This window comes from Python bivittatus, unplaced genomic scaffold, assembly GCF_059951505.1.
Source record: "Python bivittatus isolate LINGU-HERP-01145 unplaced genomic scaffold, Pbiv_v1 ctg000850_np1212, whole genome shotgun sequence".
NCBI lineage: Eukaryota > Metazoa > Chordata > Lepidosauria > Squamata > Pythonidae > Python > Python bivittatus.
The window spans coordinates 25,753,006-25,765,503 of record NW_028277112.1 but is presented as its reverse complement, the minus strand read 5'-3'; positions in this window follow the sequence as shown (position 1 = coordinate 25,765,503).

Below are 12,498 nucleotides of genomic sequence, written 5' to 3'. Positions count from 1 at the left end.
AGGGAAACAGCGGGAGGGAGAGAGGGAGGGGCTGCCTCCGCAACTTCCACTTCTCCTGCTCTTGGGCGATAGGGAGGGCGTTCGTCTCTAAGCGCCAGTGGGACCGCCTTGCGGAAATGTTATCTTTGCCTCTACTGCAGGCTGCAGCAGGGAGCCAAGACCAACAGTTGCTAAAAGCAGGGCAAGTGTATTCATCATTTTACTAATAAGGCGGTTGAGGTAATGTTGCGTAAGGACAGCCCCTAAGCCCCCCGCCCGTGTAATTGTAGGTTGACGCATTAGGCTGTACTGAAGAAAGGGAACGCCTTTTTTGGAATGCGCAATCTGAAATGTCACCCAATAGTGTAATATGCAGGGTGGACCGTAAGCAAAAGAAGAAAGAAAGAAAACATTTTGGCTGCAAGTTGTATAATAAAATGCAGATTTTGTTACGCAGACGTCAACTGCTAGATTGCAAAAGATGCGCTCTTGACATGCTTAAAATGCGACTCATCGACTCATTGCGCTCATACTGTTTGCTGCCTCCTGTTTGCCTGAGGTCAAATATTGCTTCATCTAAGGAGATGAAACCCTTCCCCCCTACCCGTACAAATGGCTAATTCTGTGTCATGATATAAAGCTAAATGCATATGAAATAGGATACACAAGGTGCTTCCAGGTGTGTACAATCTGTAAAAGAAAGTTGAAATGCTTCTTGTGCTGCTGTAGACAGTATTACTGTAGGAGAAAACATAACTGGCAAGATTTTATAAACAGAATACTTTAATGGCCAAGTATAAAATATATACAGGAATTTATCTTCGGTGAAAAAAACAAACAGCAAGAGCAACAGTGCGTTTGGATAACAGCAGAAAGAAGGAATGATAATAAGCAGTAATGCTACACAGTAGAATAACGCTACCGCCATGGGCCGACATCTGTTCATTTTCGAAAGGAGAAGCCACTGTCCAGTGCATATCTTATCATGTAGTGTTTAGCAGAGCAATGGCACGAGGGAAAAAACTGTTCCGGTGTCTAGATGTTTTAACATACGGTGCTCTGTAGCGCCGTCCTGAAGGAAGAAGTTGAAACAATTTATGTCCAGGATGGGAAAAGTCTGCAGATATCCTCTTTCTCCTCCGTTTGACCCTCACAGTATACAGTTCTTCTATAGAAGGCAGGTGGGTTGCAATGATCCTTTCTGCAGACTTAACTATCCGTTGGAGTCTGAGTCTGTCCTGTTTGGTTGCAGAATCAAACCAGACAGTTATAGAGGAACAGATAACAGACTCAATGATTCCCCTGTAAAACTATACCAAGAGCTCCTGAGATAATTTAAACTTCCTAAGATGACGTAGGAAGAACATCCTTTGTTGTGCCTTTTTGATGATGGCTGATGTTAAGTGTCCATTTCAGGTCTTGGGAAAGTATAGAACCCAGGAACTTGAAGGACTCTACCACTGATACTGGGCTGTCGAGTATGGTAAGGGGAGGGTATTAGAAGGGTTCTTCCTAAAATCCACAATCATCTCCAGAGTTTTAAGTGTATTCAGTTCCAAGTTATTATAACTACACCACAAGACCAGTTGTTGAACCTCCCATCTGTATGCTGACTCATCTCCATTTCGAATGAGACCAATGACAGTTGTATTATCTGCATATTTCAAAACTTTAACAGAAGAGTCTTTTGAAGTGCAGTCATTGGTATAAAGGGAGAAAAGCAGCGGGGAAAGCACGCATCCCTGAGGGGCACCTGTACTGATTAACCGGGTACTGGATGTGGTTTTGCCTAACCTCACATCCAGGTTGTTCCTCACACGTGTTGTTTCCTATCTGTTAGAAAACTGATTATCCACCTACAGGTATGGTCAAGCACAGTAAGCTGGATCAGTTTGTTGTAAAGGATTTCTGGAATAATAGTATTAAATGCTGAGCTGAAGTCCACAAAAAGAACTTGTGCGTAAGACTCTGGAAATTCAAGGTGTTGCAGAATATAGTGTAAGACCATATTAACAGCATCATCTACTGACCTATTTCCTCGATAAGCAAACTGCAATGGGTCTAACGGGATCCGTGATGGCTTTCAACTGAGCCAACACTAACCTCTCAAAGGTCTTCATGACCACAGATGTCAATGTAACAGGTCTGTAGTCATTCAGCTCGCTGATGGAGGATTTCTTAGGAACTGGGGTGATTGTAGAGCTTTTAAAATAAGAAGGGACATAACCCGTCTCCAGCGATTTATTAAAAATATGTGTGAAAACGGGCCAGTTGTTCCGCGCAAGCTTTCAGACAGGAGGTGGTCATACTGTCTGGGCCTGGAGCTTTTCCAATCTTTGTTTTTGAAATACAGTGGGGCAAAAAAGTATTTAGTCAGCCACCAATTGTGCAAGTTCTCCCACTTAAAAAGATGAGAGAGGCCTGTAATTTTCATCATAGGTATACCTCAACTATGAGAGACAAAATGGGGGAAAAAATCCAGAAAATCACATTGTCTGATTTTTAAAGAATTTATTTGCAAATCATGGTGGAAAATAAGTATTTGGTCAATATCAAAAGTTCATCTCAATACTTTGTTATATATCCTTTGTTGGCAATGACAGAGGTCAAACGTTTTCTGTAAGTCTTCACAAGGTTTTCACACACTGTTGCTGGTATTTTGGCCCATTCCTCCATGCAGATCTCTAGAGCAGTGATGTTTTGGGGCTGTCGCTGGGCAACACGGACTTTCAACTCCCTCCAAAGGTTTTCCATGGGGTTGAGATCTGGAGACTGGCTAGGCCACTCCAGGACCTTGAAATGCTTCTTACGAAGCCACTCCTTTGTTGCCCGGGTGGTGTGTTTGGGATCATTGTCATGCTGAAAGACCCAGCCACATTTCATCTTCAATGCCCTTGCTGATGGAAGGAGGTGTTCACTCAAAATCTCACGATACATGGCCCCATTCATTCTTTCCTTTACACGGATCAGTCGCCCTGGTCCCTTTGCAGAAAAACAGCCCCAAAGCATGATGTTTCCACCCCCATGCTTCACAGTAGGTATGGTGTTCTTTGGATGCAACTCAGCATTCTCTCTTCTCCAAACACGACGAGTTGAGTTTAGACCAAAACTTTCTACTTTGGTTTCATCTGACCATATGACATTCTCCCAATCCTCTTCTGGATCATCCAAATGCTCTCTAGCAAACTTCAGACAGGCCCGGACATGTACTGGCTTAAGCAGGGGGACACGTCTGGCACTGCAGGATTTGAGTCCCTGGCGGCATAGTGTGTTATTGATGGTAGCCTTTGTTACTTTGGTCCCAGCTCTCTGCAGGTCATTCACTAGGTCCCCCCGTGTGGTTCTGGGATTTTTGCTCACTGTTCTTGTGATCATTTTGACCCCACGGGGTGAGATCTTGCGTGGAGCCCCAGATCGAGGGAGATTATCAGTGGTCTTGTATGTCTTCCATTTTCTAATTATTGCTCCCACAGTTGATTTCTTCACACCAAGCTGCTTGCCTATTGCAGATTCAGTCTTCCCAGCCTGGTGCAGGTCTACAATTTTGTTTCTTGTGTCCTTCAACAGCTCTTTGGTCTTGGCCATAGTGGACTTTGGAGTGTGACTGTTTGAGGTTGTGGACAGGTGTCTTTTATACTGATAACAAGGTCAAACAGGTGCCATTACTACAGGTAACGAGTGGAGGACAGAGGAGCCTCTTAAAGAAGTAGTTACAGGTCTGTGAGAGCCAGACATCTTGCTTGTTTGTAGGTGACCAAATACTTATTTTCCACCATGATTTGCAAATAAATTCTTTAAAAATCAGACAATGTGATTTTCTGGATTTTTTCCCCCATTTTGTCTCTCATAGTTGAGGTATACCTATGATGAAAATTACAGGCCTCTCTCATCTTTTTAAGTGGGAGAACTTGCACAATTGGTGGCTGACTAAATACTTTTTTGCCCCACTGTAGACCTTGCACTTCTTTTTCTAGGATCACCAGAGGTAAGGGACCCAAGGAATTGGGAATTGGTGTAGAGAAGTTTAATGCTAATGATGTATCTGAAATACAATTGGCAGCAGCAGATAACAGTTGTTCCTTCTCAAACCTGCAGTAAAACATATTGAGACCATCTGCCAGTTGATGACTCTCTTCCATCGGGAGAGGTGGGTTATTATAGCTGATGATGTTCTTCAGGCTTTTCCACACAGTTGCAGGATCGTTTGCCAAAAACTGAGTTTTCAGCTTCTCTGAGTAGTTTCTCTTTGCCGCTTTAATCTCTCTCATAAGTACATTTCTAGTCCGATTATACATAATCCTGTCCCCATTCCTATAGGCCTCCTCCTTGTCACGACGCAACTGTTTGAGGTTTGCTGTGAACCACGGCTTGTTATTATATATACGTATGTTTTTGGTGGGCACACCATGCCCTCACAAAAGCTAATGTATGATGTCACAGCATCAGTATACTCATCCAGATCTGCCGAGGCAGCTTCAAAAACATTCCAGACTGTGCACTCTAAGCAGGCCTGTAGGTTTAACTTAGCATTATCAGACCATATCTTCACTGGTTTGATCACAGGCTTTGTAGTTTTAAGTCTCTGCCTGTAGGTGGGAATGAGATGAATCATGCAATGATCAGATAATCCAATTGCTGCACATGATATAGAACAGTAGGCTCCTTTTAATGTGGTGTAGCAATGATCCAATATATTCTTACCCCTAGTAGGACAACTGACCTGTTGTATATATCTAAGCAACTCATAAGTAAGATTAGTGCTGTTAAAGTCTCCTAAAACAATAAGTAAAGAGTCTGGATATTTCTGTTCTATACCAACTATCTGGTCTGTTAAAGTCTGTATTGCGCTATTTGGAGAAGCAGGAGGTATATAAACTCCAACCAGGATGAATAAAGAAAATTCCCGTGGAGCATAATATGGCTTGCAGTTAATAACTAAAGTCTCTAAATACATACTGCAAGATTTATGTAGGATTTTAACATCTTTACACCAGCGGGTATTAACATAGAAGCAAATTCCACCTCCCCTTTGTTTGCCTGATTCAATGAGTTTATTCTTGGCACTACAGCAGGTCTTCACAGATTAATATCCATAGATATGCCTACCATCTTGGTAATATAATACTACCAAGCTAATCTAAAAAATGCCATTAAAACCGGCATTTCTAACATGTTATATAATACGTTATTTCTCAAGGAAGTTGAGATGGCAGTTGAATATGCCTTAGTGCTGATCATATCCTAAACAGAGAGAAGCATCTGACAAACCTGTCTGGCTAAGCAAGTTTGAGCTTTGTTAGTGTTTGAATGGACAGCCACCAAAGAACACTGTAGGCTAGATTGAGAAGTTGAAAAAAATATTTGAGAAGAAGGTGATGGCAAATCATTCCAGTATTGATGCCAGGAAAACTCTATGGATATTAGGACTCAAACTCAGTTCAGAGACTTCAATGTTGATCATGTTACCATAAAAAAATAGGGGCTTTCAGATAAGAGGTTAATGGTTAACTATTAGTGACCAAATGTAACCATGTACATCCTCCAGTCAAATACGTATTTCATGTCTCGTCTTGTGTCAGAAATGCAGGAACTGGGAAAGGAAAATTATTAATTTTAAAAAATTATTATTCTAAAAATTAAAAACATTAATAAAAGTATAGATTTATATAATTCTTGGCCAATGCCAGGCCACATTAAACACAAAAATATTTCCGCCAGCAAGTCATTTTGTGTGCATGTCGGTCCCAAAGGGCACTGTAAAAGATGGATAGTTGTTTGAATAGCACCACATTCACAATAAATATCCTTGTCCTCAGGGAGAACTCCCCATTTTTCCATATGGTCTTTAGTTCTAGCCAAACCAGTGTGCAGTCTGTTTAAACATCTCCAAACCGTCCATTCCTCCTCCGAACCTCCAAGCAAGTCCTCAAGCGGTTCTATCCAATCATAAAGATGTTTTTGCTTGAGATTTCCATCTTTTTAATCATTTTGTTTGAGGTGTGGTAACAATCTCCTCGGCACAGTCTAAAAAGCTCCTCCTTCATTTCAATCTTTTTGTGGGAGGTACTTGACCAAATAATGGGTGTGCCGGATCATGTAACACCTTTCCATATTCCACGTCTTGTGCCACACTCCTTCTAACACCTGGCAGGGCTATTCCTGCCAAGATATACAGTTTATCAAGTGGAGTGGGGTGCAGACATCCAGTAATGATCATGTATCACTAAGCGCCCTGTCCACATGTATAGAGTGTATAGACTGACCCCAAACGGGGCAGGCGTACTGCTGCCGAGTAACACAATGCGAGGGCGGCCATTCGTAGAGTAATTGGATGGGCACCCCAGGTAGTTCCAGTCAACTTTCTGAGGAGATTATTATGGGTGGAGATCTTTTGCTTTAAATTGCAACAATGTCTTTTAAAGGTTAATGTTTGATCCAATGTAACACCAAGGTAACATGGTGTCTCACAATGTGCCAGAGTCACTTCATCCCAGATAATATCAAGCCTATGTCTGGCCTGCCTGTTTTTGAGATGGAATGCACAGACATTAGTTTTTGATGGATTAGATTTTAGTCCATTCTTGTTATAGTATTCTGACATATTCTTAAGAGCCAGAGTAAGCCTAACTTCCACCTCCTCCAAGTTAGCTCTCTGAGCAGTAAGTGCCAGATCATCAGCATAGATGAAAGACAATGTATCAGGACCAACAGGCTGATCATTGGTATATATATTAAATAACACAGGGGCAACAACACTCCCCTGTGGAAGGCCATGTTGCTGGGCTCTCCACTGGCTCTTTTTTCCCTGGAAGTTGACAAAAAATCGTTGATTTTAAAGTATTGCCTCAATACATTTAGTCAGAGCAAGATCATGTGTGTTATTATATAATTTCAAGAGAAGCTTCCTGTGATTAACTGTGTTATAGGCCACTGATAAATCCACGAAATTTCATGTGAAATAGACCACTCTTACTTCCTAAAGATATTCTTTTAAAAATAAAGATGGCTAAATACAGCTCTATGAAAGTATATTCCCTTTTAAATTTTCTGAATGCTGCATTATCTTCACTACTGAGTGTTATCAGAGCTGCATATTAGTCCTATTGATACGAGAATCTCAGGGAACAAATAATGCCATGGTCTGATGCTTGCTTCGTTTATTTGATAAATAAGATCTTGAACATTGATTTAATCACACATGAAAGGGCCAGCCTGGCATGTATTAGCAAGACCTGGCTGGGTTCAGAAGGGCTGGTGGTGGCTCTTTCAGATATGTGCCCAGCTGGGTTTTGGTGTGGCATTAGCCAGGATTCCAGGGCAGGAGTGGAGGTTTGGCAATTGTCATCTGGGAGTCTCTTAAGGCTTTCAGGAGTGTTGCTCCTCAGATTGCTGGATGTGAGACCCTGTTTATTAAGTTGGGCTCTAGGAATCAGTTGGGATTGCTGCTACTGTACCAGCCTCCCTGCCTGAGTTTCTCCATATCTGGGTTGGCAGTGGAGTTCCCCAGACTTACGATCTTGGGGGACTTCAATCTGTCTTCTCTAGGTATGGGGTCTGAGATGCCTCAGGAGTTCATGGCTACCATGACAGCCATGGGCCTATCTCAGGCCATCCAAGGCCTGACACAGGACAGTAGTCAAACACCTAATCTGGTTTTCCTGTTGGAGCAGTGGCAATGTGATCTGGACTATTGGCGTCTCCCTTGTCATGGTCAGATCATGCCCTGATTACCATGGAGTTCTCCAATGCCACCATCCACTGCAGGGAGGTGGGACCTATTAGATCAGTCTGCCCTTGGCAATGGATGGAGCCGGATGGGTTTCAGAGGGGACTGGGGGTTGTGCCTGCTGGTCTGCTGCACAGTCCATCTGAGGCCTTGGTTGCTGCCTAGGCCTTGGATTGGATCACACCTATGCAACCTATCCCCTCTCATGGGCTAGAGCATCATTAGTGCACAAGGCGGGACAAACTCAACTGAACAAGGATTACAGCTGCTAATAAGGCCTACCTTGTGCCTGTAAGGGCGGCAAAGCAACAATAATTCTCTACCCTTACTGCGCTGTCCCACAGCCCTGTTTCAGGTGATGTGCCCTCTTGAGTAGAGGGGGTGCAGAGACCCCCCTGCAGGGCCATACAGAAGAATTTGCTTTATACCTGTTGTATAAAGTTGCTTAAATTAATTCTCAGCTGGATGCCAGCCTTTTGATGATTCAAAAGTGGAACTTTTCATGCTACAAGAGTATCATTACATCTGGCAGAAAATAATAACTTGTACCAAGTTGAGGATGAGAGTAATAAGAGTTAGGGCTTGGAGACTTTTTACTGCCTCAGAACCAGGATGTCTTGCCAATAAGAAAATATTGGGCCATCTGCACAACAAGAGCACAAGTAGTTCATGCAGCTAGATAATGATCCCCAGTATAAATAAGCATGTCTACAAAAAACTGAGAAATTCAGTCGCCAGGGCTAAACTCTCACAGAATTCTGGCAGAATCAGACATGAGCACTTCATACTAGAAAACTCTTCATGTGTAACTGGACTTGAGTTGAAGCAGTTCGCCATGGAGGAAAGGATCAAATGTCTACATAGCAATTAAATGAAGTGACTGGTTGCAATTATCATTCCAAGGGGAAAGATACTTTTTAGCACCAGTATGCTGCATGTTTGTTTGTTTGTTTCTTTGTCATATTTATATGCCACCCATCTCACAGAAAAGTGACTCTGGGTGGCATACAATAAAAACAATAATTACAAAAATTAAAACATAAATATTATTATTATGAATTTAAAAACTTAAAAAAGGTAAGGAAAGCATAGATGTAACGCACAATGTCGCCACCTCATTAAATTCCCATTTCTGTGAGACCTCCAAGCCTGTTGATATAACCAGGTTTTAAAGGACTTCCAGAAGGGCATCAAAGAGGGGGCCAGTCTCACCTTGAGTTGGGGGGAAGGATGATGTTCCACAGGGTGGGTGCCATGGCAGAAAAGGCCCATCTCCTGGGTGCCACCAAACATAGTTCCTTAGGAGATAGGAGCCAGAGTATGCCATTTCTGCCAGACTTGATAGGATAGGCGGAAGTAATTGGGAGGAGGCAGTCCCTCAGATAATCCAGCCCCATGCCCTGAAAGACTTTAAAGGTCAGAACCAGCACCTTGAATTGGACCTGGAAGCAACTGGCAGCCAATGCACTCACAGGTGTAATGTGTGCCATTCTAGGGGCACACATAACTGCCCACACTGCTGCATTTTGCACCAGCTGAAGCTTCCAGATACGCTTCAAGGACAGCCACATATACAGCATATTATAGTAGTCCACCTGTGAGGTGACCAGGGCATTAGTGACCATGAGCAGAGCCTCCTGATACAAGAACAGGTGCAACTGACACACAACTCAAAGCTGTGCAAAGGCCCTTCCAGCCATGACTGCTACCTGCTCTTCGAGCAGGATTCTTGAGTCCAGGAGGACACTCAATTGCGCACCGGCTCTGTCTGGGGCCGTGCAATACCATTCAGCACCAAAGATGGTATAATCCCAGAATGAGAAGGCCCTAAAACCCAGAGCCACTCAGTTCAGTTGAAGCCTGTTGTTCCCCATCCAGATACCCACAGTCTCCAGGCACCAGGATAGGACATTAACAGCATTGCTTAATTCACCAGGGGCAGAGATGTATAACTGGGTATCATCAGCATGCTGATGATACCTCACTCCATGGCAATGGATGAGTTCACTCAGTGGCTTCATGTAGATGTTGAACAGGAGTAGAGAGAGCACTGAACCATGCAGCAACCTACAAAGTAGTGATCGAGGGTGAGATCTCTCCCCTCAATCACCACCAACTGGCATTGACCCTGGAAAAAGGAGGAGAACCAGCACAGTACCATGCCACTCACTCCCCAATCCCCAGAGCTGGTCCAGAAAGATACCATGGTTGATGGTATTGAAGGCTGCTGAGAGGTCAAGCCGAGCAAGGATGCCTGCACAACCCCTATCCTGCTCCTACCAGAGATCATCCAAAAGATACCCAATGCTGTTTCCATCCTATATCCAGGCTTGAATCCTGACTGAAAGGGATCCAGATAATTCGCTTCATCCAGAGTCTTCTGAAGCTGCTGTGTGACCACCTTCTTCACCACCTTCCTCAAAAGGGGAGGTTAGATATGGACAAAAATTTGATGATTCAAAAGTGGAACATATAATGTTCCTCCAGAATCTGGAGAATCATCCAGGTGGTTTTTGGCAAATTTGAAAGAAGCATCAATTCTCTTAGTTAGCCACAGGGTTCATCTTAATTCTTTCTCATGAATCCCATTTTAGCTTTTTTGATGGTGGTCATGAACTCCTTCATGTAGATGAGTAGGCCTACAGATTGCAAAATATTGTCCTGGGGTTGTTACTTCCTGGATTATTTTATGCTGTACTCTTGGAATGATTTTGACAGAATGGCCACTTTTGGAAAGAGTTGCTATTGCCCCAAATCTCCATTCCAAAGGACATCTGGGACTCTATATCAATAGAGTCCTAGTTTTAGGTGCTTTTGTCACTTTTTCCATATTGAAAGGGATTTTTATGGAGATCTTCATACATTTCTTTTGGGCAAGAAATCATGTGTGCTGAAAACTTCACTGTGATGAGAGGAGCCAAAGTTTGTTAGTTATATAGTATAATACCAATTCAAATCAGCCCCGTTTATTTAATGACATTCTCACAAAATTGGCCCTAGTTATTCCTTTGAGTTGATGGAAGGCAGGGTGGGATGGAGATTACTTTTTTACACTAGAACACATGTTGATGTTTTTATGGATAAGCACCAAACTTTGTTCACTTAGATTCCCTTTATATATCAATATGACCCACATGAAGCTCTGATAACTGAGGAATGAAGATATTCAAAGTTCAGTACATAAGAACATAAGCAGCACCCTGTTGCATTGGACACCTGGCCCACCTAGTTCAGTTTATTCTCACAGTGGCCAATCAACTGCACAAGGAAGCCTACTAGTCTCCCAGCAGCTGGCTTTCAGCAGTCACGCTGACATCAAGGCTAATAGCCATTGATCCCCATGACTTCCATGAATCGGTCCAACTCTTTTTTGAAGCCAGCCAAGCTGGTAGCCAGCCCCACATCTTGTGGTAGTGAATTTCAAAGTTTAACTACAAGTTGTGTAAAACAATACTTCATCTACCTGATTCTTCCAGTATTTAATTGCATTGGGTGGCCTCTGGTTCTGGGGAAGGAAAAATAGCTTCTTTTTGTCCACTTTATCCACACCATGCACAATTTTGTACACTTCAACCATGTCCTTCATTTGCCTCATTTCTAGACTAAAAAAAGTCCCAAGTGTTGTAAACTTTAATCGTCTTAGTTGCTCTCCTCTAGCTTCATTATATCATTTTTGAGGTGTGGTGACCAGAACTACACATAATATTCCAGATAAGGTTACACCATTGATTTAGATAAAAGCATTATTATATTGGCAGCTCTATTTTCAATACCGTTTCTTATCCCTAACATGCTGTTGACCTTTTTTACAACAGACAGACACTGCGTCTACACCTTCATTGAACTGTTTACATTACTCCAAGATCTCTTTCCTCATCAGTTGCTGCTAGCTCTGATCCCATTAGTTTATGAAGAGTTAGGATTTTTGGGACCAATGGGCATCATTTTACACTTGCTCACATTGAGTGACATCTGCCATTTTGATGCACACTCCCCTGTGTGGAAATCCCTTTGGAGCTCTTCACAGTCTCTTATTATTTTACCACTCTGAACAATTTAGTGCCATCAGCAATTTTGGCTATTTCACTAGTTAATTCAAAAGGGGCAGTAATTTTGCTGTAGAATAACAGTTGTAAATCATGCAGGTAATTATTGCCATTGAAGGATAAGATTAGGAAAAAAGCTGTCATGTAGCAACACAATAGTTACTTTAATACTTTTCATAGATCCTTTTAATGGGAAAAAGCATCCAAACAATACGGCTTACTAGGATGTTTTGTTCTATGTGGGATTCTCACTTTAGGACTGATTCATAAAATCTCCAAGCAACTTATGTGCATGTTTATATTCATGACTTATGACGAGCAGCAAAAACACTGCAATCCTGGAAATAATGCACTAAAATTGTCAAAATACCTGCCAGCTGTACATAACTAGAAACTACACCATTATTTCTTTGCATAACCATAGCATTGCATTTCTGTGGAATTACAGACTTGAAGATATATTCTGGTGCACCGTTTGGTTTTTTTCAGTATGATCTCCCATGCTTGTTCTGAAAGAACACATCCTACAGGAGCAAGTTTTCAGAGGGAAGAGGAGTTGGAAAAAATCATGTTTCCATTGAGACAAATATCCCAATTTAAACATCTTTCAGGAATAGAAAAAAAATACACAGAACCTTTTTTAGAAATGATATAGTTTTCCATGAAAATAACACCATTTTCTAATTTGTATAGTGACTTACAGAAAAAACCTAAAGGATATATCTGGATGTTGTCTGACTGACTGAA